Source organism: Urocitellus parryii, chromosome X (assembly GCF_045843805.1).
Source record: "Urocitellus parryii isolate mUroPar1 chromosome X, mUroPar1.hap1, whole genome shotgun sequence".
Classification (NCBI taxonomy): domain Eukaryota; kingdom Metazoa; phylum Chordata; class Mammalia; order Rodentia; family Sciuridae; genus Urocitellus; species Urocitellus parryii.
Window position 1 is genome coordinate 85,508,141 of NC_135547.1, and position 25,807 is coordinate 85,533,947.

Genomic DNA, 25,807 nt, shown 5'->3' on the forward strand with positions numbered 1-25,807 from the left:
TGCTTAAGCAGCCTTTGCCCCTCCATGGTCATACCATACACTCCATATATTAGCCACCAAGACCTAGAACTTCACTAGACAAGAAATAAACAAGTATTCTCCCAGTCATAGTTCATCTCTCTCCCCTCAGACTTTCTTCTTTCCCCTAGAACTTCTTTCCCCATACACATAGCTCAAACTCTTACATATAATATAACCTCAATAAATACTTTTTGAATTGATCCAGCAGTGTGTATTTCCATTTGCTAGCAGAGTCTATTTCCATTTGGGTCTCTATGACTTGCTGTGAGTATTACAGAAAATGTCTTCCTGGAAACCCTGTAAACTCCCAATTCACTTCTATTGCATGAAATCTTGAATTATTGATGCAGGATATATACTGGACCTTGGAAAGAAGAGGGGGAAAGACTAATGGTGAAGTCACAAGATGACACCAACTTCTGGTACTTATTTGTAAGTATATTGCAAATATAAACCATTTTAGTCTAATTCAGTTCAACAAGTATTAAGTTATACTTAATAACTTAATAATTTGCTACTTTCCTGGTAGCAAAGTTAATTTTCACCATAGCTACTTTAAACATACAGATTCTGGAAAATACACAGTGTCAGGAAAGTCCTCCAGGCATCAAAATCTAAAACATCTTGTTTGTCTGTGGTCCAAACCAAATGAATATTCCAGAAACCTACCTCTTCCAATTATTATTAACAGAACATTCTCTACTCAAGTTAAATAAGATATCTAATCTTTTTAAAGTCTCTCTCTCTCTCTCTCTCTCTCTCTCTCTCTCTCTCTCTCTCTCAAACACATACACACACACACACACACACACACACACACACATCCCATTTGGAAACTACTCACCAACTTGAGGTAAAACACATATGTTTATCAAGGTCAAAAATAGTAATGTCTTAGAGAAGTCTGAATTTGTAACCACTGTCCATGGGGCCTGGAAATTGAAGGGTTGTTTATCAGTAAAACATGCTGAATAAGATTGATTGATCTGACTCATGTACAACAACATTTGACTAATCTCTGTATGGGAAGAGTTTGTTACTCTAGCCTAGCTAAAAGACACTCATTTCAGACAAGTACCATACAAGGTAATTTGTTTGAGAGTTCAAACACTAGATAATAAAAAATGGAACTGTCTAAAAGAACTTTTCTATTGATAATCTGTTTTTAAAATACTACAACAACTGAAATTGACAGAATAGCAAATGCCTATGGAGTACTTACTAAGTACCAAATTTTACATGAAGTAATTCATTTTATAGGAACAAAAGTTTAGTAGATAGCATAGCATTAAAGGAATAAGAATTAATATTCAAAATAAGAATTAATATTTATCTGGCTTCAAAGTCTGCTATTGTAACTACTCCTACATTGTCTCCCACTAGACTGGTAAGGGTAGTGATAGTATGATTTATTTGGTGATGTCTTGGCGGCCTCAAATCCTACTGAGTAGAACATATTATAAAGAAATATTAAACAATAATCTTTAGATACAGCTGTAGGATTACTGGTGATCATCAAATGTAGAGAATATCCTCACTTATCATTTGGTTTGATATGTAAAATTGTTTTCAAGTATCTGAACTGGGAATAAGTCTAGCCCCAGACTTTCCAGCTAAAATAATCTTCTATAGCAGAGGTAGGCAAACTACAGCCCATGGCCAAATCCAACCCTGGACCTGTTTCAAAAATAAAGTTTTATTAGAGCAGAGCCATTCCAATTTGTCTATAATAACTCTCTACACTTTATAATCCGAGTGTTGAGTTGTTGTGATGGAGACCATATAGCCACAAAAGACTAAATTTTTACTGGCCATTTACAGAAAATATTTACTGACTGCTCTTCTATAGCAACAACTTCTAGAATGAATTTAAAGGATGCAAAATGTTAATCAGCTCATTACTGTATTTCTTTAAGGGAAAAATGGGGGCTAGCTTAAAAGCACTGTTAGTGAATAGGCTATCATATTTGCTGGCTGTCTTCGTCCATTTTCTGGCATTCTAACAAAATTGTGGGACGAAGTAACTCATTAAAAAATCCTCATGATTTCCCAAAGGAACCATCTCCAATATCATTAATATATGAACTTTGCGATTAAGTTTACAACTCATGAACTTTTGGAGAACACATTCAAATCATAGCACTGGCTCATAAGCTCCACTTCCCAACTCCAATGCCAAAATATATGCAATACTTTCCTACACTTAATATATTCATAAAATGGAGAAAGAGGCAAAGTAAATTACTGGTTTATTAGTAAAAATAATTTCCCTGTCTTATTTTACCTCTAACAAGAATATGCACTGTATTTTTATGAAAAGTGCTTTCCTTCTATAAGCTAGTTTAAATACATGTGTAAATTTTTAAAAGTACAATGCCATTGAAAATATTAGGATATCTTATACACCTAAGGATCTTTCATATTATAATATATAGGATTTATTTGCAAGCCTGTTTGGAGCTCAATGGGAGGTGATGAGGGGTTAGACTATTTTTTATATATAATATAAAATATTTAATATAAAATATTTTTATAAGTTTGATTCTACTCTGAGAATATTTCCTATAGAAGGAACATTTCTACCAAAGAGAAAAGAAAAAAGAATTTTTTTAAAAGTGTATTTGTGGTTGAGGAAGCCATTCCTAGTGTTCAATTCACAATTTCCTCTGTGAAGTTCAGGATTTAGACCCTTTGGAACCCTTATCCCAACAAGCAACCAGGGTCCATATGTATAACTTTCTTCCAGAGACTAGCAGACTTCTTAATGAAAAGCAGGCAACTGCTCCAAATAAGTTGCTTTCAATTACAGCCACTTAAGATGCAGCTGAAAGTTCAAAGCAGATGAAAACCAGGGCAGTAAGTTCTGCAGCCACACACTGAATTTCACTTGCATCAAACTAGTTTGTACCTCCTGGCATTTCCTCCATCCCCCAAACATGCACACTTCACAGGCTTATTGAAAGCTATTAAGAAATAAAATCATAGGTTAAAATTCAGCTGCTAGTTATCATAGACCTATCTATCATCAACCGTCATTTCACCTTTCCCACTGAATATACTCATCAAATATACCAGCAAGTGCTTCTACTCTAACAGATCTCTAAATATTGGGTGTCAAAACTTTTTTTATTCTCCATGTTTGCCCTTTCCTTAGGTGATTTCACGCAGTCTCACCTTTTCAAAAATCATCTCTATGGTAATGACACCCAAATCTTAATTCCCAGTCATGCTACTGCAGTGAGTCCACTTGGATGTCTAATGAGCATCTCAAATTCAAAATGCTCAACACTGAACTCTTCATTTGACTTCCAAACTGCACCTTCTCCCTCATCTCAGTAAATAGCAACACTGTCTACTCTGTCACATGACAAAAATTTAAAAATCATCTTTGGCTCTTCTCTTCCCCTCACCCTTAACATTCACTCCATTAGGAAATTCAATCAACTCTACCTCAAAAATAGTTTCTGAATGTATCCACTTCTCTCTCTTCTACTATCTGAGTTCAAGATTATCATGTGGCTGGTTCCTTCTCACTGTTCCATGAACCAGCCAAATTTTTTTCTTTTTAAAAAATGGTTTTAGTTGTAGATAGGCACAATACCTTTGTTTATTTTTATGTGGTTCTGAGAACCAAACCCAGTACCTCATACCACTGAACTACACCACAGCCGCTTCAACTATTTCTTACTTGAAGCACTACAAGACCTATCAGTCTCAAGATTCCACAGAGCAAACTGATAGGTGTAATACGTTTCAATGCCCTCAATGCTTTAAAGTCCTCTTTGCAATTCACCAAGACTTGTTTGCTCTGTAGGCAGCAGTCACATTGAACTTCAACCTACTCCTCCAACAGTCTAAGTTTGCCTTCACTTCAGGGCCTTTGTACTTCCTTGCTTCTCTATCTGGAATGCTCTTCCCCAGATTGTCACATGGTTGGTTCCTTCTCACTGTTCCATGAACCAGCCCAAAGATGGCTAATATGCTTCCCTAAGCACAAAATCAAAAGAATCCTCACCCCATACACACTCTAGTCCCTATCCCATTTGTTTCTATTTTATTTTCATTATAACATTTCCCATTAGCAAATTTACTTTGACCACGTATGGCTTTACTGGATTATTTATTTCATTTTTTAGTTGTAGATGGACACAGTATCTTTATTTTTATTTATTTATTTGTATGGCTTTACTGGATTATTTATTTTATTTTATTTTTTAGTTGTAGATGGACACAGTATCTTTATTTTTATTTATTTATTTATGTGGTGTTGAGGATCAAATCTAGGGCCTCACACATGTGAGGCAAGTGCTCTACACTGAGCCACAACCCTAGCCCTTTACTGGATTCTTATAAGTAAATCTCTTACTATTAGAAAGTAACCTTCATGTGAGTAAGGAATTTTTGTCTTATTCACTACTGTATACCCACTTGGTGGAACAGGGGCACGTTTAAAATTAAGATTCTGGGGAGGAGGTTGGTAAAAATTGTTTACCAAGAAAGGATGAATTCCCCCTGGTGGCATCATTTGACTCCAATACTGGGGTCAGGTGGGGTGGCATACCTATGGCTCCTTGGCCCTGAACAAAGGGAACAGATAAAAGGCCACCATCTCTACAGCTGAAAAGCTAGTTTTGTTTTAGGACCCTCCTTTGTTTCCCTTTCCAGCCAACATCATCTGCCCTTATTGCCTTTTGCTGACACAAAAACATAATTTTTTTGCCCTGGTAAGTTGTCCCTAACAGTACATGTTGGACTTTGCCCTTCCTTTATTGTCATTTGGAGCTCTTCTGAGAGATTTGGGGGTTATCCTGAACCAATTTTGAGGCCTTGGTCACTTGAGTGAAAGGAAAAATTGGATTGTTGTTTATGACTTTGGTGACAATTTGCAAGGAAGGAATATAAGGTGCATAGGAAAACCCAGAATGTTTGGAGAACTCTATTGTGATTTTCATGAGGGTGGAAAGAGCTAATTCTATGTTGGAGCCATCTAGAAAAAATGTGGTTGACTTAGAAAAAGGTGATTTTATTATTGTTGTACACCATAGTCTATGTAACTGAAAGTGCATTCTGATTTAATGTAACTGCTTTATGTGTTCTTTTGATCTATAACGATGCTTATTCACTTAAAAGAGGTTACATTAATTTGTCAGCTAACAGCAACAGTCCTATGAGGATTTTGTTTACATGAAAATACTTAGACTCTAAAGATAAGAGGCAAATGCTACCTTTGGCCCACACTGGGTGACCCTAGGTAAGTAGGATCTTGATGGAAGTGTCAAAACAACTGACCTACGACGATGTGCAATGACTTCATAGGATTCCATTTCAACAACATATTACATTCCTGGGTTGGAAGGAACTCTAACAGCTAATCTAGAAGATGCATGTAGGGGAGAGGTCACCCTCAACCCTGCACTTTAACTACCCTATACCCCTCGGTGTTCAGGGCTGTCTGAGAAATGTAAAAGAAAATATTTGGCCCATTAGTGACATTCTGGGAAAGAATTCCCATAAATAGCACATTTTAATGACCCACAATATTTCCTAATCATCAACTCTTACTCCAGTTCATCAGAAAAGCCTCTAAAAAATGAATCATGAAAACAAAATTTGGCAGAGTTTAATTTAAATTCATCAAGATAAACTGACCCTAAAATTCCTAAAAATAACTTGACTAAGGTACCTGTAGCTACTTAACTTTTGCCTTTTTGAACTCATGGTTGTTGTATTGTTGTTGTTGTTTGTTTGCTTTTTGGTGAATTCACTTTTTGGTTCTGCACACTTAATATATTTTTAGTTTGTTTTGATTGATTGGAGGCTTTTGGCACTTTGCCTATCTGGTTTTTTCTGCCACCTTTATTAAGATAACCATTTTCAAGGTTACTGGGAGGATTATTATTTTAGCTAGTCCTAGCTGCAATGCAGACTTCAAAAGAATTAACTCTCAGACTGTTTGGGACTAAAGAAAGAGAAGATAAATAGGGTTTTTAAACCAAGTTACTGCTATATAAATTTTTGATTCAAGGCTTATTCAAGGCTTATATAAGACTTGCAAATACAAATCTTAAAGTTTAGCCATATAACCAGGTGGCCTCAACATTTCTGTTTCTCATAAATACAATTTTGATTTAATTGTCTGTTTAAAAACCTGGAAAATTTGTTTTGTCCTATGATTGAAATTTTAGCATACATACATCTTTGACAAATGGATCAACTAAAATTGTTGGTAAGGTAAAATAGAAATGTCTTAAGAACCTTTATACATTTTGCCTATATTGCCAGCCAATCAAGATTATATTTATCTCTCTTAGATTTTTAAGGTGCAATGTCCATTGCTTTCTATGTCACAAGCACAGCAACTTTTAGGGCTTTAACTCTGACAAAGAAGCAACTGAATATATTGACTAAGATTGTTTAATGTCTCAATTTTGATGGGTAATAGAAAAAAATGTTAAAAACAAATTAAGTAAATATAAGTGGGAAAAATGTTTATAAATGTATATGCTAGAGCTAAAACACCTAAGTATATTGTAAATAAATTAAAATACTGAAATTGCTAAATGTAAATTCAAGTACTTTTAACTTATTAAAATCTATATAAAATATAATAAATTTTGGTCTATTAAATCTGTTTCATAAATTGTTGAAATATAAACATGCTTTGTGATATACCAAAAAGATATCTGATATTTTAATAAGTTTGAAAACAACTATTCTAGAGGAACAATAAGTATCTAGAAATAAAGACTTTATTTAAAGTGCATTTTCATGTAATATAGACCAATACTTGAGGAGAAATGGAATTTAAGCAATAAATTTTTAAGATTTTTATAGGTTATATTTGTTAATCATTTAAAAATACCCTTGGGGGCTGGGGATGTGGCTCAAGCGGTAGCGCGCTCGCCTAGCATGCGTGCGGCCCGGGTTCGATCCTCAGCACCACATACCAACAAAGATGTTGTGTCCGCCGAGAACTAAGAAAAAATGAATAAATGTTAAAATTCTCTCTCTCTCTCTCTCTCTCTCTCTCTCTCTCTCTCTCTCTCTGTCCCTCTCACTCTCTCAAAAAATAAAAAATAAAAAAAATAAAAATACCCTTAAGTCAATGATTTCTATAAAGGCAATTCATTCAATACTTAAGTTCTAAAAACAGTAGCCATCATCTATTTTAGGTGGTGTCAGCTTAGGGGGAACACCTTTTGTTTTGCTGTGAAGATGCATTAAAGAAACCTATTCCAAGTAGAGTTAATAGCTGAGACTTAGCCTTTAATGAAATGTGTTTACTTATGTAACCTGATACTAATAGTTGGAAAAGAAACTAGAAATACTTGCTTGCTCCTCTGTAGTAGGTGAGCTGCTGCTGTTTTCATATCTCATCCTTGTCTAGATCAGATTCTTAGAATTGTAGTTTTAAAAATCATTTTCCCTCCAGCTCACATTACAATTAATAAACTTCTCTTATGACTGTATTACTGCACATAATCCAAATTAGCTGATAAAATCAATCTAAAATTTAAATTACACTGTCAAAATACATTAAGAAGTGAAGCCAGGCACAGTGGTGCACACCTGTAATCCCAGAAACTTGGGAGGCTGAGACAGGAGGATTTCAAGTTCAAAGCAACTTGGGAGGCTGAGACAGGAGGATTTCAAGTTCAAAGCCATCCTCAGCAACTTAATGAGGCCCTAAGCAATTTAGCAAGACCGTGTCTCAAAATTTTAAAAAATTATAAAAAAGGGATAGGGATGTGACTCAGTGGTTAAGCCCCTAGGTTCAATCCCCAGTACCAAAAATATACATAGTTGTGATATAATATTTATAATATATAATATATTGTATTGTACATATTACATACATATTATATATGTATATAATATATAATATATATTATATATATGTTCTTCATCATGCTAGGTAAAATAAGCTAGACTCAGAAACTCATGGGTCAAATGTTTTCTCTCATATGTGGATACTTAAGAGAAAAGAGATATAAAAAGGGATCTCATTGAAGTAGAAGGGAAAACAGTAGAGCAGAAGCAGTAGAATAGAAGTGGGGATGAAGCAGGAAAGAGGAAGAAAGAGAAAGGGAAAGAACTGATGAACATAATTGGATAAATTTTACTAGGTGCATGTATGAACATAATACAATGCATTCCAGTTTTATATATAATATTTAAAAATAAATAAATAAATAAATAGAAGACAAAGTAGAAGAATGGGATCAGGGAGGAGGATAGGGAATGGGGGGCACTGGGGATTGAAATAGAACAAATATATTATCTGCAAATATAAATGTCAAAATGAACCCCACAATTATGAATAAATACAAGGCACTAATAAAAAGAAACAAATAAATATTCATAATTGATAAATAAGCATTAATTCCTATAAACTATATCTGAAAGTTTACAGTACTTTATTTTTCTATGGCATATCTCTTACAAAATTCTAAAGGTATTGTCACTATAAAAAAGAAAAGACAAATGTAGCTTAATTTTTAAAATGCAATTCTTTTTTATTTGTGCATATTGATTATACAGACTGGTGGGTTTCTTTGGAGCATATTTGCACATAGATAAAAGCATACTTTGAGGGCCTGGGGTTGTAGCTCAAAGGAAGAGCACTTACCTAGCACATGTGAGGCACTGGGTTTGATCTTCAGCACCACATAAATATAAATAAATAAATTAAAGGTATTGTGTCCATCTACAACTAAAACATTTTTTAAAAATGAAGCCTTAAAAATATAATATGATCAATTTCATACCCCAGTACTTCCCACATGCTCCCCCTGATCATCTTTCTCTACCCTGCTGGCCTCCCTTCTACTTTCATGGCACCCCTTTGTTTTCCTATTTCTCTCTAGCTTCCACATATGAGAGAGAACATGACACTTTTCTGAGTGTGACTTGTTTTCCTCAACATTATGATCCCCAGTTCCATCAATTTTCTTGCAAATTATATAACTGCTCTTTTTTTTTTTTTTTTTTTTAGCAGGAAACAGTTTTATTTAACTGTAGCCAGGCTCAGAGGGCACAGCCTTTGCTATAATCAATCAATCCCCTGAACCCTGAGTTCAGGAAGTTTCAGAGGTTTTTTTTTATTATTATTGGTTATTCAAAACATTACAAAGCTCATGACATATCATCTTTCATATATTTGATTCAAGTGAGTTATGAACTCCCATTTTTACCCCAAATACAAATTGCAGAATCACATCAGTTACACATCCACATTTTTACATAATGCCATATTAGTGACTGTTGTATTCTGATACCTTTCCTATCCCCTACTATCCCCCCTCCCCTTCCCTCCCATCTTCCCTCTCTACCTCATCTGTTGTTGTTCATAACTGCTCTTCTTTATGGTTGAACAATAATTCACTGTGTATATATACACCACCTTTTCTCATTGTCTGTTGATGGATACCTAGGCTGATTCCACACTTGACTATTGTAAATTTTGCTTCAATAAACACTGATATGCATGTATATTTAAAGTATGCTGACTTTAATTCTTAGGACAAAAATCAAGGAGAGGTATAGCTGGATCACATTGTAGTTCTATTTTTAGCTTTTTGAGGAACATCCATACTGATTTCCATAGAGACAGTACCAATTTACATTCGCATCAACAGTATATAAAAGTTCCTTTTTACCCACATTCTCACTAGCATTTATTGTAAATAAAATGTAATTCCTGAAATTCTGTATGATTAGAATCCCAGAGGATTAAATTCTAGAAGCAAAGAAAATTTAACTTGGAACTCATGAGATGATTTCTAACATATTGTATTATTTACTTTTACAATTTAACAGAAATGATTATATTTTAAGTGTAAAGTAATGTGCTTTTTGCCTAAATGGTAGTTCATCTTAGTCCGCATAAAAATGATTCTAAAAAGTACTCCTAAATGAACCTTTTTGACAAAACTAAAGTTGTTTTAAAAGTAAACTGGTTTTCTTGTTTATCGTGGTGAAATTGATAGAAATAAAATAGATTGTTTTTCAGTTCAAATCTGCTATATAAACTAGATTTGATTTGCCCTTATTAATTTGTTTTGTATTTTCCTTTTAAATTTTGTAACTGTTGTCTGGCAAAATTCTGCATAACACCCAATGTTTTAAGATGCTAGCTGTTGCTTATGAAACAGACAAGATTAAACTTAGCAATGCACTTCACATAAACTGAACCCCCAAACCACTCTCTCTAAACCTCTTTTTGCTCAAATCTGGACAAAATGGTTTAAACACTAACTCTTAATTATGTTACTACTTCCCCTCTGACATGGAACCAATTACCCAGATAGGTCCATTCTGTCAATGAGACACAATCAAAAGCAAACCACAGGGTGATTAACCAGCAATGCCTTCAAAGAAGGTAAAACAATCATTCAGGAACAAGGTGGGATAACTGTCAAAATCAAAATGTAGTAAGCTGTAGGCTGGGGATATGGCTCAATGGTAGAGCCTGGCATGTGTCAAGGTCCTGGTTCAATCCCCAGCAAGGCAAAAACAAATGAAGAAGAAAATGGAGTCAGTTATGTTAACCCTGCCAAAAGTAAGCAGAGCCAAGAGGTTACAGAAAAAGGGGTTCTTACCCATGATTGTCTAAAAGCAAGAATCTTTCCACCAGATGGAGCTCATAACTTTGACTAAGGGGCCTCTACTTATATAAAAGTTGTTTTTCCTTGCTTGCTCCATCTCCTGGTAAGAGCAAAAACTGCCTTACTGCCCCCTGGTCTTAATACTGAAAAAACTAGCAAAACCAGAATAACAACATACTTCTCAACTTGCAGGCCCAAGGCCTGACTGGCCTGACCAGATACACATATGCCTATATTTAGCTTTGTTCTCCCACATATAAAACCCTCATGCGCTGCCAGTATTAGCCAAATCATAAATAAATTCATTTCTTACTTCACCATTTATTTTTCTAACTAGCTCCCTGATGTGGACTGGTTATGGAATCTAGTCCATTGGGACCTTTGGTGAGAGTTAGGTGTAGTAACCCTATTAAAAGTTCAGTTGATAGCTATGAATGATATATGGACTTTAGAGAATAGAGATCCATGAAACTGGTAGTGATACTGAAGAGGGGAGGATGGTCACCAACTGTAAATCATATATAAATAAAAAATTAATTAATTAACTGAAGGAAATAAACTGAAAAAAGGTATTAGAATGTTTCAGGTACATGTGCTAATGTGGTCACGATAGTTTTAGATTCATTTTTCTCTGGTTGCTCACTTTCTTGTATTAAAAAATATTAAAAATGAAAACCCATGTACCTACTTCTCCAATTTTTCAAATTATATCATGATACCCTATTTGCTTACACTCTTTTTTGAAAAATTAGAGCCTTATACAGATACTTCAAGCCAAATGAGTGACCCTCCACAACCTCATTTGTCTCCCTAGAAAAAACTACTATCCTGAATTTGGTGTTTTTATTCCCATGAACATTTTTATACTTTAGTATATGTGTAAATCAGTATATCTAACATTTTAAGCATTATATCAAATTATATGAATCATCACGCAATTTGCTCTTCCTCCCCAATATATTTCTGAGATTTATCCATGTGATTCTAGTTTATTATTTAGTACTGCTATCACTGCTAACAAAATACCAGAATTATACATCTTCCTATTAACTGATATTTGGGTTGTTTCTGTTTTCTTTTCCTGTTGCAATGATGCTACAAATATTTTTGATCAGGTACCTTTGTGCACATGTGTGAGAGTTCCTCTAGATGCTTCTAAAACTTTAATTTGCATACAAATCATCCAGGATCTTGTTAATATTCAGGTTCCAATTCTGTAGGTTTGGAGAGGGGCCTGAGATTATGCATTTCTAACAAATTTCTAGGTGATGTAATTTGTTTAATGACCATACTTGGAGAAGTAAGGCCTTAAAGATTCTCTACCCAAAAGTAAAATTACTAGATTGTAAGCAATGCTGAACTTCTACTGTACTAGTAATGCCAAACTATTTTCAAAGTCTTTGTACAAATCTATAATCACACCATCAATATGAGAGAGTTCATAGTCTTCTATATCTTCACCAGCACTTTAGTATTATGAGACTAATTTTTTCTACTATCCACTCCAGTCTATTCTCCTGAATGCATACCTGGCTCCCCTTCAACTAACAAATATATGGCCACCAGAAGACTGGGATCCAACCCTAATTCCAACAAAGCCAGATACCCCCTTTCCTATGCTTCTCCCAGGTTGAACCCAGTGATCCCAGGAACTTAATCATGCCCCACCAAGGGGAGAATTGAATAGGACCACACAATGGGTACAGTTTTATACACTTTACTTTTTTTGATGGCATTATTCCCAACTCTTATAATATTGTGATTTCTGAAGGCAGAATTTGTTAAAGCAGAATCTAGAAGCATATTGACCGAAAATTTCAAATCAAGGAAGCAGAGATTAGGGAGGGGTGCTAATTGAACTGAGAACTAAATACCATCATGGGCAGAAGGAAGAGAAGTGAATGCTACCACCAAAAGGAATAATTTTTGGTCATTCAAAATCTAGAGCTAGGATTCAAAAGAGATAGCTAAAATAGGGGTGTGCCTTTTCAGACATTGTACGTTCTGGTTCTGACCATTAAATCTTTGCTTACTTTTGATGGAATGTTGTAAATTTTTGAGCTCTTTAACTTTTTTAAGCCATTCCCCAGTTGCCTGATGCTTTTATTATTGATAAGTATGGGCTGCCCTTTTATCCAGCTCTACTGGGTACCAGGATAAGGAGACAGAGAATTCAGCTGAATTCCATTCAAAAGCCTTTTTGAGCACCTTTTTGAGAAGAAGTATCTGTACTTTTTTTTTCTTGATACCACGGATTGAACCCAGGAGTACTTAACCACTGAACCACATCCCCAGCCTTTTTATAGTTATTTTTTATTGACACAGGGTCTTTAGGGCCTTGCTAAGTTTCTGAGGCTACCTTTGAACTTGCAATTCTTCTGCCTAAGCCTCCTGAGCCAGTACATGTAATTTTATTAACGTTTTATATATATGACTGCTAAGAATAGAAATATATATGTGAGAATGGTTTTTCCTCTCAAAGAATTCATATTAAGGCAAAAGCTACATACAAATTAGCTAAGCCAATTCAGTTAAACTGATTGATAAAGGATTTTTTAAAGTGCTTAATTTCTAAATTAATGAATTAAGCAATACCATGTTACCTTGATTCTAGGACACTTTTTTTTTTGCTTTTAACAATTATGAAATCAAAATTTATCTTATAATTGATATAACCTTACGTTGTGGCATATTTTCCCATAAATAGCTTAAAAAGCTTTTCCCTTTAATAGCTCAAAAAGCTATTATCAATTTATATTATAATTTACAATTAAGAATATCTTCAAAGTAAAGCAATATAGAAAATGATATTAGCATTCTTCATGGGTAGAAATTATCTGGTATGATTTGAGCTGGAATCTTAAGAAGAAGTCATATTTTGGTAAATAGAAAAAAAAAAGCTAATTCCAGGTTGGAAGGCATAAGCAAATAATGGTCATCAAGTCTCTCTTTTTTCCTCCTAAAACAGAGTAAACTGTGGAAAAGCAAAATGCTACACACACACACATATAGTCATTAGTGAAAACAGAAAGGTGTGTTCTATAAAAACAATTACTTAGAAATTTGAAATTTTCAACAGAATTCCCAAGAACTGAGAATTTCTGGAGGGATAACTGCAAATCCAAATATTTTCTTAAGATTTAGGAGGTGAGTAGATCATGACAGTTATATTACCTCCTCTTAAACCAGTTAACCAATATTTTTAATAACAAAATATGGACATTCTCCTTGTTTGCCATTTTCTCTATTCTTGTCATAGAAAGCAGAGTTCTATTTCAACAAGGGAATCTTTTGTAATATTGACAACCACTTTTTCTTTCTAGGTAGATTTGACAAATCACCTTGGATTATATACTATTTGTTCTGAAAAGACTGAATTGTGTTGGTTGAGTGTAATGGTCAATAAGGGACTATTTCTCTTAAATGGTGATTGGCTGATCATATAGCCATATGGGAAAAAAAAGTAAAATTAGACTCCTACCCTAAAACTACACATACAAACAGTAGACATATTAATGATTAAACATGAAAGCAAAACTGTAAAATGTTTTGAAGAAAACAAGAGATTTCATTACAGTAAGATGTCAGAGCAGGGAAATATTTTTTAATAAGACATAAAAATACACAATCCATAGGAAAAGATTTATCCACTTGACTAAATTGAAATTAAAATCTTTAAATTTTAAAATACAATAACCGTAACTAAGAAACAATTTACTATAGAAAGTATTACATATGCCAAAAAGTCATAGGGGCCAACCTGAAAGACCTCCCAATAGGCAAAGTGAGAACAATTTGAGCAACAAAATTAATGATGATAGTATTGAGTTAAAACCCAAAGAATAAAGTCCACATGAGTCCACACTGGTATACAGTAAATTATTCAGAAAATAAATATATGAGGACAAAGGGAAAAAATGTTCCTTACAGAATAATTTTAATTAATATATTTTGAAAAATGAGGAAAATAGAAAATCACTATCATTATGCCACAATAAAAATTTCTGCAGGCAAAATCCATGAATAAATGTTAAAATGAGTGGGTTCAACTTTAAGAATAGAATGTTTGTTTACTCACAAAGCATCTCTTATAACTATTTATTAATTATTGTAGTTTTATAATATGGACTCATATTCTTTGTTATCTCTTCCTCCAAGAAGTAAAGCTAATTCCTTTTCCTTTGAATGTGGGCTAGACTTAGTGCCTGATTCTTGGAAAGGGAAAAATGGTGACTCTACTGTGGATACACCTGGAAGACAACCTTAACCAAGTGATCAAGGTTAACATTTCCATAAATCATATGAATCTCATGTACTCCCTAATATGACATGATGTTAAGGGCATATCACTTCTGTGTTATTCTTCTCCACAACCCTCAATGTAATCATGAGAAAACAACAGATAATGCCAAACTAAGTGACATTCTACAAAATAACAGGCTATTACCATTCAGAAGTGTTGGGATCATAAAACCTGTGTCCGTGGAGATAGAGATATAAAAAGTAAATGCAAATGTGTACTGGAAAAGATAAGGGGTACTAGTGGGGAAATCAAATTAAAATCTGCAGTTTAGTTAATAGCTTCAGTGTTAATTGTTTAGTTTTCACAAATGTACTACAGTTAGGCAAGCTGAATGAAGCACATACAGAAACTTTTGTACTATCTTTGCAAATTTTCTTTTGTTTTGTTTTTAATACCTTTATTTATTTATTTATATGTGGTGCTGAGGATCAAACCCAGGGCTCTGCACGTGTTAGGCAAGCACTCTACCGCTGAGCCACAACCTCAGCCTGCAAGAGAAACAATAAGAGAGGTAAATAGGGAGCCTACATCATGGGAACAAATTTTTACTCCTCACACTTCAGATAGAGCCCTAATATCCAGAGTATACAAAGAACTCAAAAAATTAGACTATAAGACAACAAATAACCCAATCAACAAATGGGCCAAGGACCTGAACAGACACTTCTCAGAGGAGGACATACAATCAATCAACAAGTACATGAAAAAATGCTCACCATCACTAGCAGTCAGAGAAATACAAATCAAAACTACCCTAAGATACCATCTCACTCCAGTAAGATTGGCAGCCATTATGAAGTCAAACAACAAGTGCTGGCGAGGATGTGGGGAAAAGGGTACTCTTGTACATTGCTGGTGGGACTGCAAACTGGTGCAGCCAATTTGGTAAGCAGTATGGAGATTCCTGGGAAAGCTGGGAATGGAACCACTATTTGATCCAGCTATTGCCTTTCTAGGACTATTCCCTGAAGACCTTAAAAGAGCGTACTACAGGGATACTGCCACATCGATGTTCATAGCAGCACAATTCACAATTGCTAGACTGTGGAACCAACCCAGATGCCCTTCAATAGATGAATGGATAAAAAAAAATGTGGCATTTATACACCATGGAGTATTACGCAGCACTAAAAAAATGACAAAATCATGGAATTTGCAGGGAAATGGATGGCACTAGAGCAGATTATGCTTAGTGAAGCTAGCCAATCCCTAAAAAACAAATACCAAATGTCTTCTTTGATAATGAGAGCAACTAAGAACAGAGCAGGGAGGAAGAGCAGGAAGAAAAGATTAACATTAAACAGAGACATGAGGTGGGAGGGAAAGGGAGAGAAAAGGGAAATTACATGGAAATGGAGGGAGACCCTCATTGTTATACAAAATTACATATAAGAGGTTGTGAGGGGAATGGGAAAATAAACAAGAAGAGAAATGAATTACAGTAGATGGGGTAGAGAGAGAAGATGGGAGGGGAGGGGAGGGAGGATAGTAGAGGATAGGAAAGGTAGCAGAATACAACAGTTACTAATAGGGCATTATGTAAAAATGTGGATGTGTAACCGATGTGATTCTGCAATCTGTATTTGGGGTAAAAATGGGAGTTCATAACCCACTTGAATCTAATGTATGAAATATGATATGTCAAGAGCTTTGTAATGTTTTGAACAACCAATAAAAAAAGAAAAAGAAATAAAAAAATAAAAAATAAAAATAAAAAGACAATATATAGATTAGGGAAAATATTTACAACACATATAATCAACAAATAATTTATGAAAAATATATAAAAGATGACTTCAAATTAATGATTAAAAGAAAGAATGACTATAGAAAAAAAAGCAAGTAAATGAACTGGCCTTTTACAAAAAATGGAAACCTGAATGTCCAATAAATACTTGAAAATATGAACAAAGTTTTGTGAGGAAATATGAATCAAGGCCATGCATTATCATTTCATATCAACTAGATTGGAAAATTAATATGTCTGAAGTCTGATAACTCTAAATATCAGAAGATACAGGAAAAACAGGAACATATATATTACTGATAACTGAGGTAGGAGAATAGAATGTTGAGCTATAAATTGGTACATATACTCTGGTGAGCCATTTCTGGTAAATTTGAAAGTGTGTACTGTATACACTCTGACCCAAGATTGCTTTTAGATGTTTATGCTAAAGAAATTCTCACACATGTGCATAAGAAGGAGACATGTTTAAGATGCTTGTTGAAGCACTATGACATCATGATAGGAGACAAAGAGACAGAAAGTTTGAGATTTTTCATTGTCAAAACTGGCGCACATAGTGTATAGAGGCCAGAATTTGCAAAACGTAGAACAATGTATAGGATAGCCCTCCATAGGAAAAGTTTTCTAGTCAAAATATTAATAGTGTCAAATAGAGAAACTCTGGGCTATCAGAAGAGTATAGTTATAATTGTTTTCTAACCTGAGAAAATATTTCCACAAGATTCTACTTCCTCTTCCTGATCACTTACATATTCAAGGAGTGTTGGTTACAGCCCATAATTTGTACTTAAACTCTATTTGATCTAGTATCTACTTTGTACATCAGTTTATTCTTAATATTTGCACTGGTACTTTTATAAACCTATAGCTCCTTTTGGTGCATCAATTTTTGCTCCACTTCCTGAAATTCATAATCTTAGGTTTGTTTATCTGTACGTCTGAGCATTTGATCTAATTTTTGAAGCTTTAAGTGAATTAAAACTTAAATTTGGTTAATTTAATATCTAGTCTTTGGGTCATTGAATCATAAAAAGGAAATCAAATTGGACCATATAATTCTAAAGGACATTCTGTTTCTAAAGTTGTAAAAATGCTATATTTATTTAATATCAATTTTAATAGTATTCTTGATTATGCTAATAGTAGACTAGGGTTTGGTTTTGGTTTTTGTTTTGTTTTATTTTGTACCAGGGATTAAACCCAGTGCTTAACCACTGAGCCACATCCCCACATCCACAGTCCTTTTTAATTTTTTGAGACAGAGTCTTTCTAGGTTGCTCAGAGCCTCATTATCTTGCAATCCTCTTGCCTTACTTCTGAGGTGCTGGGATTACAGGTGTGTGCCACCACACCATCTAGACTAGGAGTATTTTTTAAAAGATATTTTATGGTGTACTTTTGCTTAAAACCCAGGCCATGAGCCCAACTATCAGCCTTCATATGCAAAGGAAATTTTCATATTTTAGCAAACATGTAAATAAACATGTAAATGGATGAATGGCAAGTAGAAAAATTCACTGTATAAGTAAATACATAGATTGGAGGAAGCATGGGCAGATTGGGAAACACTGTGGATTTACAAAGACAATCTTGGCTCAGCAACCTAGTACCTATTCCCTCTAAATTTTCCTCAGACTCCTAAGATTTGGATAGGGGACAGCCTAAAGGGTATCAACATGACCTTTATGCAAAATATTTCCTAGAACCTATCCTTATTTCTGTTCACCCATGCATAGTCTGTTCTTCATCCAAACTAGTCTATTCAGAGGTTACATACTGTGATCACAAATATTGTAACTCTCTACTAAGTGTCAAGCCATGTATTAGACAGCAGGAATATAGTGCTAAAAAAGCAGACATGCTTCCTACCCTCATGGAACTCATAGTCCAGTAAGCTGAATTTGGACTATGCCTGGCCCGCACAAAAATTTCTTTCTTTATGTATATATATATATATGTGTGTGTGTGTGTGTGTGTGTGTGTGTGTGTGTGTATCTTTGATAAAATTTCATCTTTGAAGTTTAGCTCAAGCTTTTGACCTCCTTGAAGTATTTTTCCAACCATCTTGTTCCCTATCATGTGGAACATGTGGATTCCTGGAGCATCAGCTGTTTGTTCCCTTCTTGTTGGGCATTCTGCACTGCCTTGGATAACTATTTTCTTATGTGCCTCACCCACCCAAGTGGACTATAAATATCTTTACAGTACAGATTAAGCCATAGTCATCCTTTACCCTAGTGCCTGGCACAGTGCCTGGCATGTAGTAAATGCAACAGATGGTGCTGTTGCTGCTACTACTGCTGATTAAGATGGTATAGTATGTAGTGTGTGGGAGGGCATACAGTGATAGAAATGCCATTGCTTTTCATGCATTTGTGTGTTTCAGGAGAAGGGAAACTGACCACTTCCATTGTCTTAAATCTTTAGGTGGGGAATCAAAGCAGAGCAACCTCAGTTGTGAAGTAAAAGAATGTACTCATAAAATGTGCTCATCTGCACAACGGACATGCAACATATCCTTTATATTGTCCCTGCACATAATACACACATACACAAACACACACACACACACACACACACACATATGGTCCCCTCACCCTTTTGTCTGGTTAATACTCACACCTTTTAAAAACAAAAAGTTCTTCCTGAACTAAACTTTTAGCTCCTTTCAGGCAGAGCCCATGTTTTATTTATAATAGAATCCATAGAGTACAAAAGTTGCTAAACTGAATGGGACACCAATTGCCCACATAATAGGAGAGACCAGAGTCATTTTGTTCCAACAGAGAATTTGCAGGCACTGCTTTTTATGTCTTTTCACATGATTCTCACCTGATTGTCTTATAAATTTTCAGACATCTGAGTATTAAATGAAGTAGAATATGAAAATACCTGGCATCAAGCAGATGTTCCATAAAAATTCTTTCTCTCTGTGCATTCATTGCATGAACAAATATTGAGTATCCATAATGTGTCATGCCCCATCTTGGGCTTTGGGGAAAACAGTATGGAACAATAACAAACATAAGTCTTAGCCCTCGTGCCTCATGAAACTTGCATTCTAGTAAAAGAAGACAGATAATAAAATAAATAGATAATGGTGTTAGGGCAAACACAACTCAGTGCTTAAGCTTGTTGTTCCTGTCAGTGAAATAAGAAGGACACCAAAGAATGTAATAACAAAGATAAGGAGAAGGGAAATGGACCACTTCCATTGTCTTAAATCTTTAGGTGGGGAATCAAAGCAGAGCAATCCCAGTTGTGAAGTAAAAGAATGTACTCATAAAATGTGCTTATCTGCACAATGGGCATGCAACATATCCTTTATATTGTCCCTGCTCATAAGTGCAATGTGCCCTAAATTTTGTCCTGACCTGAGGAATGCACAATTAATAAAATGCCTGTACCACTGAGGAGTAAATGTCCAAATTCTCTGTTGAGTCTTCCAAGTTTTTTTCTTTGAGATTGGTAAACAGTACACTGGGGCTTTTGCAGTCTTAGGGTTGAACAAATGACCAAATGGTATAAATTGTTATGAATAAAAACAAAGCAGGCAAAGAAGATTAAAAATGTTGGGAGTAGATGGGGTTGGATTATCTTGGATACCCCAGTCAAGAAAGCTGCTCTGACATGATGATCTTAAAAAAGAGATCTAAATGAAAAACAAGGATAAACCATGCAAATATCTGAGGGAAGTGGAAGAGTGTTAGGCAGAGGAAAAGTAAATGCAAGGTTTGAGGTAGAGATGTTTAGCATGATTAAGTACCAGCAAGCTAATATGTGCTTTATATATCAGATTATAAATGTTTGCTGAGCCCTAACCCATCTCCACACTACACCACATGGATGTTCTATTTTGTACACACACACACACACACACACACACACACACAAGTTATATGTGTGTATGTATATGTGTGAAGGCATACCTAAGTGTTACGCGTTGAACTGCATCCTCCCCAAGATACATGAAAATACTAACCCCTGGCATTTGTAAATGAGGTGATCATTAGGTTTACGGAAATTTTATACCAACAGAAATACTACTAGTCTGGACTAAAAGAGATAAAGATGGGATGAAACAAAGGACTAATGACTCCAAAAGTAAAGTCACAGATATACAGAGTCCGGGCCAAAAATGTAATCTCCTTAGGAAGAAAAAAAATGAGCCATTATCTTGATTGAACTAGAGGGCAAGGCCAATCAGGCCCAGATAACACAACATCATACTTCACAGGATTATTTTCAGACCTTGAAATCTAATAGAATGTTCCTTGGTAAGTTTCAGACATGCTTAGGACCCATGATACCTTTTTATCCTTCTAATATTTTCCGTTTAGAATGAGAATGCCTATCCTATTCCTGTCCACCCATTGTATTTTGGAAAATATTATTTTTGTAGGTTTTACAGATATGCAGATGGAGAAGAATTTCACTGAGTCTCAACCATATCTTATTCAAATGAATTAGAAGATAAGATTAGGAATTTTTAAATTCATTATATCTAGCTGACACTTTGGACTTAGAATTGATGCTGGAATTAACTAAAACCTTTGGAAATATTGGGGTAGGATGAATATATTTTGCCTGCAGGAAGGACATGAATTTTGGAGAGCCAAAGGACAGACTGTTATAGGTTGTATTGTATCTCACAAGATGATATGTTCAGTTCCTAACCATCAGTACTTGTGAATGTACTTATTTGAAAACAATAACTTTGAAGAAATAATCAAGATGAAATTGTTAGAGTAGGATCTATTTCATTATGACTGGTGTCCTTATAAAGAAGGGGAAGAAACCATGTCAAGAGGGAGACACATTACAATAGGAGACCATCATGTGAATAGAGGCAGAAATTAGAGTTATACTGCCACAAGCAAAGGAATATGTGATGCTTCTAGAAGTTGAAAGATACCAGGAAGGATACTACTCTAGAGTTTTTAGTGGGATCTTAGTTTTGATTTGTGGGAAAATAAATTTCTGCCATTTAAAGCCACCCACTTTATGGTACTTTCTTATAGCAGCAGGAAACTAATACAACAAATATTCTTTTATGTGGAGATGTATCTTTATGAGTCTGTGTATATCAAGATGGCAATTTCTGAATAAGTATGTGTATCTTTGGGTACATATATACATAATTTATATATCCTTGACTAGGAACATGTACAAGGACATATAATCTGCCAGGAAGAGTTAAACCAGGTATATAATTCTTTAAAACTTGTTGATTTACTCTTTTACTCATTCATTCATTCCATAAATATTCACTGAGATCCTCCTATGTTATAGGCATTGGAACAGACATAACAAAAATATTCTTAGACTATTGGGTACTATATAGTACAAGTAGGAGCAATCTCCTTAATATACTTTCCAGGGCCCTGTTATTTCTATGATCTCATGTGAGATGTCATGTGAGACAGTAAGAAGGTGAATGAGTAAATAACGGGAGAATATTTATCAAAGAGGGCTTTGATGTTTGAATCTGACACCTTTATAACGTAGGTGAATGAAATCAGCTTGATATTACTTAAGGGCAAGGGTTCTGGTGGTTAGATTTGCATTTAAATCCCAGATACCAAATGCTAGCTCAGTGACAGTAAGAAGTTCTTTTAGTTAACTTCTCTGATTCAGTATTTCCTTTATAAAAAAGAGGGGGCAATAATATTGTATAGGGTTGTATTAAGTGGATTTAACAAAATAAATACAGGGAAAATATAGTTCGGGGCACTCAGCATCCAGCTCAGTTCTTCCCCTTGAATACTCAAAGAGGAGGATGTTTTGTTTGAGGACTTTTTCCACTAGATGGGTGTACTGTTTCTGCTAATGTGCCCAGATAATCTGAAATACAAATTTGAGATTCTCAAGTCCCTCTAACTATCCATAACTGGATAGTTAAAACTACCAAGTTTACAAAGATGATGTTCCTAGACTTTATTTTTAATCAAAACATGACAAACACATGTTAACACAATAAGGGGGGGAGAATAGAAGTTCACTGGATTAGACAAAGGTGAATGAAGGGAAGGTAGGAGGTTGGGAATAGGAAAGACAGTTGAATGAATCGGATATAACTTCCTATGTTCATATATAAATATATGACCAGCAAAACTCCACATCATGTACAACCACAAGAATTGGATCCTGATTAGAATAAGTTATGCTCCATGAATGTATAATATGTCAAAATACATTCTACTGTCATGTATATCTAAAAAGAACAAATAAAAAAGAAAAAATGACAAACACACTATCCCATATCCACATACAAAATCAATATAGCCAGATGAAACTTTGAAGAAAGTTAAAGGTACCATGAAGGCATTTACGAACATGGTTACTGATACATCCGTAGCACAGCTGCAAAGGAAGAACTCAATTAACTAGATTCCAACAAGCTTAAGAGCCTTCTGCAAGTTCTCAACTGTCATAGAGTCCCAAGCTATCAAATTATCTCAAGTAAGCTCAACAACCTGCAGACACCTTGAGTTGCAGGATTTGGCAAGAACGATTTTAAGAGTTCTCTGTGGAAATCCTTAAGTGCCCTACTTTACCTTGCCAATAAACTGACAATTATTCTCTCCCACATTGGGAAAAGAGGACTTCAATCATATTCAGGTAGAGTTGGCATGCTGCAAACCCAGAAGTGAGAGCCTATTTAAACTTCTTTACCCCTCCCTCTCCAACTAATAAACCTATCCTCAAATATCTGAATCAGCCTCACTTATTCTTTTGGAGTAATAAAAACTGTATGAACAGTGGAGTTTGTATCTTAGAGTTCTTTGAAGCTTCCATGCACAAGCTTTCATGCTCATGACATTTTAAGCCAAAATAACTTGAAAATATTCACAAGTGACCTTTAGAAATAATTATAGTAATAATTCAGCAAAGCAAAATTACATTTAGATCAGACACAAGAAGACTCCTCTACCTCACTTCCACAGGCTGAGATGAAGCAGAACAGGCAATTTGACATCAAGAAATTGCTTCAAGAAGTAATTGCAGAAGTGTAGGGTTTAAGTACAGTATGACAATCAGGAGCTGGGTTCAAGTCTAGACTCTATCACTGACTAGCTCTGCAACCTTAAGAAAAATCATTTAACATTTTAAGTATTAATCACCTCATCTGCTTAAATAACAGATTTGATAAACTTTGAGCCTCTTTAGATCTTTACTACCTAAATGTGTAATCCATCGAACACTACTGATATCACTCAAAAACATTAGAAATTAGAATCTCCTCAGGTTCCACCCCACACCTCCTGATTCAATCCGGATTATAAACAGAACTAAACGTTGAGTAGTAATAACCTGGGTCAAGTAAAGGAATAATGAGAGAATATGTATAATTTCATTAACAAATCAGGGAACAAAATTGGAAGGAGGTATGAACAGGACTTGATAGATATAGAAAGGTCATGGAATTGTTATTACAGGACTTGATGAAAGGATGGCGAAGCAGCCAAAATGACCCCTCTAAGATTGAAAAGCATGTGCTTTTAGTAGGCCCAGTCTTCAATCAAAGTATGTTTTAAGGAAGAAAGAATAGAAGAGATAGAGAATATACGAATACTACTATTCATTGACTGAACATTATATACTAGGTACATGTCTTAGTCTGTTTTCTGGTGCTATAACAGAATAACACAGATTGGGTAACACATAAAGAAAATAAGTATTTTTCACAGTTCTGGGTGCTGGGAAGTCCAAGATCAATCTGGTGCAAGAGAAGAGGGAGAGGGAGAGGGAAAGGGAAAAGGAGAGGGAGAGGGAGAGGGAAAAGGAGAGGGAGAGGGAGAGGGAGGGAGAGGGAGAGAGAGAGAGAGAGAAGCAAAAGAAAGCTGAACAGCTAACCTTGCTTTTATATCCACTCACTCTGGGGATAATGGACTTAATCCATCCATGAGAATAAAGCCCTCATGACTCCATCACCTCTTAAAGGGCCAACATTACAATACCATTACAGTGGCAATTAAATTTCAAATATGGTTTTGGAGGGGAGATTCAAACTATAGGGGTACTCTTATTTGTTATATAATCATACAATTTTTATCAGATTGGTATTATCAAGAATTTAGAATAATTTCTTTCACATAGCAATTGCTCAATACTTTTTTGGGGGAGGTGATAGCAGGGATTACACCCAGAGGCACTCAACCACTAAGCCACATCCCCACCCCACCCCACCCCCTTTTTTTAAATTTTGAGACAGAGTCTGAATAAGTTGCTTAGAGCCTTGCTAAGTCACTGAGGCTGACTTTGAACTCTTGTGATCCTTCTGCCTCAGCCTCCTGAGCTGCTGGGAGCTCAAAACATTTTAACTTGTTATTGCTATTTATAATAAATACTGTCTTAAACTGCCAACTAACAACCTTTATGACTAGCTAGAAATCCCTGCACCCCAAGCTCTGATAATACCTTAAAAGAATCCTTCAAATATCAACTACAGTTCCAGTAAGGAGTGTCAGGATGGAAAATTTAAAGTCCTTGGGAAAAAATAATCACTGAAATAAGAAGTGTCTAAAGTCTCAGCTAGAACACACACACCTTGGAAAGTTCTTAGGATTCAAGAGGACAGTGGAATGAATCTCCCCTACCCACCAAAGTAAAAAGTAAGCTGCTTTGGCTGAAACTGTCCTCTCTCAAGATCCTAGAATAAATTTCTTCAAAAAGGATCCAATTTCCCCAAGTCCTGATGCCACTTCTGTGATTTGTTTTGGGTTTTCATAAATAGAATAGAATTATCCTGACTTCCTCTAGCTAAGAGTTGCTTATTGGCAAGGGGAGAGTCTACATTCTTCAAAGTGTAATGAGCCAAAATTAAGCAACTTGTTAGAAAGAAGAATTTCACTTGGAGCATTTGAGATCTGGGCAAATTTTGGTTTGCTTTCACTTTCTTCTCTGATGAAATCAGTTTAAGTGCATATGGGTCTGTTACTTTGGATCCTCTGTTTCCATGTCTCAAGTATCATCTCCTGAAGCCAGTACTCTCTCACTGCCCTCATTTCTAATAACATCTGCATTTTATCTGTTCTTATTATGATCACTTGGCAAGTTTGCCAGTACCCCATTCCTTAAGTTGATAGAACTTTTCTCTAACCATCAGTGTCCTTGTCTAAAAAC